We start from the raw sequence: 6740 nt of genomic DNA on the forward strand, positions 1-6740 counted from the left end.
TTTAGGGACTTCCCTGGTGGTGCAGTGGTTAAGAATCTTCCTGCCAGTGCAGGGAACACGGGATCGAGCCCTGGTCCGGGAAGATCCCACATGCCGTGGAGCAACTAAGCCCGTGAGGATAGGTGCCAACTGGCACTCACCAGCCCGAGAGGTTTGCCTGCTCAGCCGCGGGGGCGGGCGGGGCTGCAAGCTGAGGATCGGGCTTTAGTCGGAGCGCAGGGAGAGGACTAGGGTTGGTGGAGTGAACATAGCCTGAAGGGGTTAGTGCACCACAGCTAGCTGGGAGGGGGGGGGGGGAGTCCGGGAAAAGATCTGGAGCTGCCGAAGACACAAGAGACTTTTACTTCCCTCTTTGTTTCCTGCTGCGCGAGGAGAGGGGATTAAGAGCGCTGCTTAAAGGAGCTCCAGAGACGGGCGCGAACCGCGGATGAAAGCGCGGACCCCAGAGACGGGCATGAGACGCTAAGGCTGCTGCTGCCGCCACCAAGAAGCCTGTGTGCGAGCACAGGTCACTATCCACACCCCGCCTCCGGGGAGCCTGTGCAGCCCGCCACTGCCAGGTTCCCGGGATCCAGGGACAACTTCCCCGGGAGAACGCACGGTGAGCCTAGGCTGGTGCAAAGTCACGCCAGCCTCTGGCGCCGCAGGCTCGCCCCGCACTCCGTGCCCCTCCCACCCCCGGCCTGAGAGAGCCAGAGCCCCCGAATCAGCGGCTTCTTTAACCCCGTCTTGTCTGAGTGAAAAACAGACGCCCTCCAGCGACCTACATGTAGAGGCGGGGCCAAATCCAAACCTGAGCCCCTGGGAGCTGTGAGAACAAAGAAGAGAAAGGGATATCTCTCCCAGCAGCCTCAGAAGCAGCGGATTAAAGCTCCACAATCAACTTGATGTACCCTGCATCTGTGGAATACATGAATAGACAACGAATCATCCCAAATTGAGGAGGTGGACTTTGAGAGCAAGATTTATCATTTTTTCCCCTTTACCTCTTTTTCTGAGTGTGTATGTGTATGCTTCTCTGTGAGATTTTGCCTGTATAGCTTTGCTTCCACCATTTGCCCTAGGGTTCTATCCGTCTGTTTTTTTTTTAAATTTTTTTCTTAATAATTATTTTTATTTTAATAACTTTATTTTATATTACTTTATCTTCTTTCTTTCTTTCTTTCTTTCGTTCGTTCTTTTTCTTTCCTTCCTTCCTTCCTTCCTTCTTTCCTTCCCTCATTTAGACAAAGAATCATCCCAAATTGAGGAAGTGGACTTTGAGAGCAAGACTTATGATTTTTTCCCCTATTCCTCTTTTTGTGAGTTTGTAAGTGTATGCTTCTGTATGAGATTTTGTCTGTATAGCTTTGCTTCCACGATTTATCCAAAGGTTCTATCCGTTCGTTTTTTTTTTTTCTTAATTTTTTTCTTAATAAGTATTTTTTAATTTAATAACTTTATTTTACTTTATCTTCTTTCTTTCTTTCCTTTTTCCTTCCTTCCCTCCTCCCTTCCTTCCTTCCTTCCTCCCACCGTCCCTCTCTCCCTCCGTCCTTTCTTTCTTTCCTTCTTTCCTTCTTTCTTCCTTCCTTAAATTAAATTCAATATAGATATTTAAATTTAAGGTAAAATTAAATTATAATTTGAAATTATATGTGGAGTTTTATTTCCTAAAGAATATTTTGGAAATTTCAACTTCTATTTTAACTTATATTTTCAGAGAAGGTATTTGGTCCAAATGAAGAATATCTTCAATTATAGTTCTTCTATTGCAAGCAAAAAAGGATTTATACTTCTTTTCATGAAATACGGTTGTTTGACAACAGAAGGATAAATATTTTATATTTTTAGAAACAACAGTCAGGCTACTGATATTCTTAATGAGTTTTAATAAATCTGAATGCTTCTTATCATCTACTCTTTAGCTGGTACCTGAGGAGTTGTATACCTCCGGGAAGATATGTGCTCCAGACCCGTAAATATGCAGTTCACAGAGCGCACCACCAGAGGACAATAATGAAGTAAAATCTTGAAACCATGTAGTGAAAATAGTGGGAGTTTAAATAAAAGCAACATTTCACAGTATGCTTTTCTGACCAATCTTATATCTAATAACCTAATGGATTATATGTACACGGATTCTGAAAAGTCAGCAGCACACTTCACTGGTCAATTTCTATGATAAGGGGAACGGAATTTGAGTGTAGAAAAACAGTATACTTACATCTTAAAATTCCACCCCTACAGAATCTACTCACTATTGAAAACTGGTAAGAATAATAGCTTTCTGTGTCTCAGTGACCAGTTAACATTTTCAAGAGTAGAATTTATCTTCCTATGATGCTCAAAAACACAGGAAAAATGCATATCTAGGACAATGGATAAACTCTATATGACATGAGAAAATATTCAAATGGAAAAAGTATAAGATCTACAAGGCACAGTTTTATATGCATTAGTGTGGATATATACATAAAGAAGCTCTAAGAAACATAGAAATCACTTCCAGGAAGCAATTTTAGGTAGAAGAGAATTAACATGGATGAGGAAGAAAAGAGAGTTGGTTTTAAAATAGTTTCATTTCCTTTTTGTTTGTTTATTTATTTGTTTTATTTATTTGGTCTTTGGAATATAAGAAAACAGTGGCTTTCAGATCAGTATCCCAGTGGAACAAAGGGACCGAGGTCTATCCTGGAGCCCAGCCATTGTTTGACTATCTTGTAATAATACTGGTGAAATACAACCAAATCATTTGAACTATAAGCATCCTCTCTGACAATAAATTTAAGACACCAACATATATTAAAGAAAGTAAAGAGAGAATACTGTTTTCTTTAGAGAGAAAATACAGATCCTGGACCAAATCAATAATGTCAGCAAACCTCATGGGTATAAAATATTCTGCTGCCTATCATTTAGAACATGCCTCTAGAAGAGGGAAACTGGGCGATAATTTCCCCAGATTTTATATTTAATTCAAATATTTTAGATAAGAGGCATCTCTAGTAAAACATTGTATTATTGATTCTTTCCAATATGATAGCTCAGAGGAGTTCCTCTTTCCTTCTCAAATACATATGGGGAAATGGAGGTGGGTGTGGGTTATAGGAAGTATCTAAATAGAGCAAAATAATCAACAGTTTGTTTTTTAAAAATAGAAATTTCTATTCAAATTGTTTCCAGAGACAGAAACACACAGAGACAATTCCATGTGACAACAGTGAAAGAGACCAGATGCAGCTGCAAATCAAAAAACTGCCAACACCAGTGATTGATGGCCACCACCAGAATCTGGTTAAGACAAAGAAGGATCCTCCCCTTGAGGCGTCAGAAAGAACATGGCCCTCTCAACACTTTGAGTTTGAACTTCTGGCCTCTAGAGCTGTGATAAAATAAATTTCTGTTCTTTTAAGCTAACAAGTTTGTGGTATCTTGTTATGGTAGCCCTAGAGATGACAGTATTTGATTCCTGAGCTGGCAACTGTATTTTGACTATGTAATGACTATTCCAAGATAATCAACAGACACAAAGATAAAGGCAAAACTGAGACTAAGCCCAGTTCTTTTTATTCCCAGAATAATAAATGATTTTTTAATTAATTTAGATCTCTTTGTCTAACCCCTCTGCTTTTCAGAAGAGTATGTGGGACCAATCAAGTATTAATATGTTATACTTTCATTTTAATTCATCTCAAGTTATTTCTAATTCCCCTTATGAGTTCTTACTTGACCCATGAATTATTTAGGAATATATTCTTTAATTTCCATTTGTGATTTTCAACAAATTTCTTTCTGTTAACGATTTCTTATTGCATTCTGTTGTCATCTGAGAGCACTCTCTGTATTGTTTATGCCCTTTAAAATGTACTGAAATTTGTTTTATGGCCTAGCATATAGTATATCCATGTGCATTTGTAAAGAATGTATATTCTGATGCTGTTGGGTGGAATGTTTTATAGATGGCTGTTACGTCTACTTGATTGATAATGCTGTTCAAGGTTTTTATTTTCTTGTTGATTTTCTGTCTGTTCTGCTATTGAAAGAAGGGTATTAAAGTATCCAACTATTATTGTAGAACTGTCTGTTTCTCTTTTCTGTTGTGTCGATTTTGCTTCATTGTATGTTGAAGTCCTGTTGTTAGGTGCATATAAGTTTATAATTATTATGCATTCTAGATGGAATAATCATTGTATCATTTTAAAATGTCTTTGTCGCTAGTAAAAATTTTCGTCTTAAAATGTAATTTTTTTCTGATATTTTCTTAGCCACTCCAGTTTTGTTGTTGTTGTTTTGTTTTGTTTTTACTGTTATGGTATATCTATTCCAACCCTTTTACACTTCACCTATATATTTTCTTTTTTTTTTTTTTTGGTAACATCTTTATTGGGGTATAATTGCTTTACAAAGGTGTGTTAGTTTCCGCTTTATAACAAAGTGAATCAGTTACACACACACATATGTTCCCATATCTCTTCCCGCTTGCGTCTCCCTCTCTCCCACCCTCCCTATCCCACCCCTCTAGGCGGTCACAAAGCACCGAGCTGATATCCCTGTGCTATGCGGCTGCTTCCCACTAGCTATCTACCTTACATTTGTTAGTGTATATATGTCTATGCCTCTCTCCCGCTTTGTCACAGATCACCCTTCCCCCTCCCCATATCCTCAAGTCCGTTCACCAGTAGGTCTGTGTCTTTATTCCTGTCTTACCCCTAGGTTCTTCATGACATTTCTTTTTCTTAAATTCCATATATATGTGTTAGCATACGGTATTTGTCTTTCTCTTTCTGACTTACTTCACTCTGTATGACAGGCTCTAGGTCTATCCACCTCATTACAAATAGCTCAATTTCGTTTCTTTTTATGGCTGAGTAATATTCCATTGTATATATGTGCCACATCTTCTTTATCCATTTTTCCGATGATGGGCACTTAGGTTGTTTCCATCTTTGGCCTATTGAAAATAGGCCTGCAATGAACATTTTGGTACATGATTCTTTTTGAATTTTGGTTTTCTCAGGGCATATGCCCAGTAGTGGGATTGCTGGGTCATATGGTAGTTCTATTTGTAGTTTTTTAAGGAACCTCCATAGTGTTCTCCATAGTGGCTGAACCAATTCACATTCCCACCAGCAGTGCAAGAGTGTTCCCTTTTCTCCACACCCTCTCCAGCATTTATTGTTTCTAGATTTTTGATGATGGCCATTCTGACTGGTGTGAGATGATATCTCATTGTAGTTTTGATTTGCATTTCTCTGATGATTAATGATGTTGAGCATTCTTTCATGTGTTTGTTGGCAGTCTGTATATTTTCTTTGGAGAAATGTCTATTTAGATCTTCTGCCCATTTTTGGATTGGCTTGTTTTCTTTTTTTGTTATTGAGCTGCATGAGCTGCTTGTAAATTTTAGAAATTAATCCTTTGTCAGTTGCTTCATTTGCAAATATTTTCTCGCATTCTGAGGGTTGTCTTTTGGTCTTGTTTATGGTTTCCTTTGCTGTGCAAAAGCTTTGAAGTTTCATTAGGTCCCATTTGATTATTTTTATTTCCATTTCTCTAGGAGGTGGGTCAAAAAGGATCTTGCTGTGATTTATGTCATAGAGTGTTCTGCCTATGTTTTCCTCTAAGAGTTTCATAGTTTCTGGGCTTACACGTAGGTCTTTAATCCATTTTGAGCTTATTTTTGTGTATGGTGTTAGGGAGTGATCTAATCTCATACTTTTACATGTACCTGTCCAGTTTTCCCAGCACCACTTACTGAAGAGGCTGTCCTTTCTCCACTGTACATTCCTGCCTCCTTTATCAAAGATAAGGTGACCATATGTGCGTGGGTTTATCTCTGGGCTTTCTATCCTGTTCCATTGATCTATCTTTCTGTTTTTGTGCCAGTACCATACTGTCTTGATTACTGTAGCTGTGTAGTATAGTCTGAAGTCAGGGAGCCTGATTCCTCCAGCTCCGTGTTTCATTCTCAAGATTGCTTTGGGTATTCGGGGTCTTTTGTGTTTCCATACAAATTGTGAAATGTTTTGTTCTAGTTCTGTGAAAAATGCCAGTGGTAGTTTGATAGGGATTGCATTGAATCAGTAGATTGCTTTGGGTAGTAGAATCATTTTCACAATGTTGATTTTTCCAATCCAAGAACATGGTATATCTCTCCATCTATTTGTATCATCTCTAATTTCTTTCATCAGTGTCTTATAATTTTCTGCATACAGGTCTTTTGTCTCTTTAGGTAGGTTTATTCCTAGATATTTTATTCTTTTTGTTGCAATGGTAAATGGGAGTGTTTTCTTGATTTCACTTTCAGATTTTTCATCATTAGTGTATAGGAATGCCAGAGATTTCTGTGCATTAATTTTGTATCCTGCAACTTTACCAAATTCATTGATTAGTTCTAGTAGTTTTCTGGTAGCATCTTTAGGATTCTCTATGTATAGTATCATGTCCTCTGCTAACAGTGACAGCTTTACTTCTTCTTTTCCGATTTGGATTCCTTTTATTTCCTTTTCTTCTCTGATTGCTGTGGCTAAAACTTCCAAAACTATATTGAGTAAGAGTGGTGACAGTGCGCAACCTTGTCTTGTTCCTTATCTTAGTGGAAACGGTTTCAATTTTTCACCATTGAGGATGATGTTGGCTGTGGGTTTGTCATATATGGCCTTTATTATGTTGAGGCAAGTTCCCTCTATGCCTACTTTCTGCAGGGTTTTTATCATAAATGGGTGTTGAATTTTGTCAAAAGCTTTCTCTGCATGTAT

General features: G+C 38.4%; 1 long non-coding RNA gene across 1 annotated transcript; it reads left to right on the forward strand.

The window, feature by feature from the left end:
- The first annotated feature begins 695 nt into the window (after window positions 1-695).
- Window positions 696-3536, forward strand: LOC137210206 (uncharacterized). Its single transcript, XR_010936340.1, has 3 exons — window positions 696-945; window positions 1908-2003; window positions 3166-3536. It is a non-coding gene; the product is annotated as an uncharacterized lncRNA (long non-coding RNA).
- Window positions 3537-6740: the final 3204 nt, after the last annotated feature.

Source organism: Pseudorca crassidens, chromosome 17 (assembly GCF_039906515.1).
Source record: "Pseudorca crassidens isolate mPseCra1 chromosome 17, mPseCra1.hap1, whole genome shotgun sequence".
NCBI lineage: Eukaryota > Metazoa > Chordata > Mammalia > Artiodactyla > Delphinidae > Pseudorca > Pseudorca crassidens.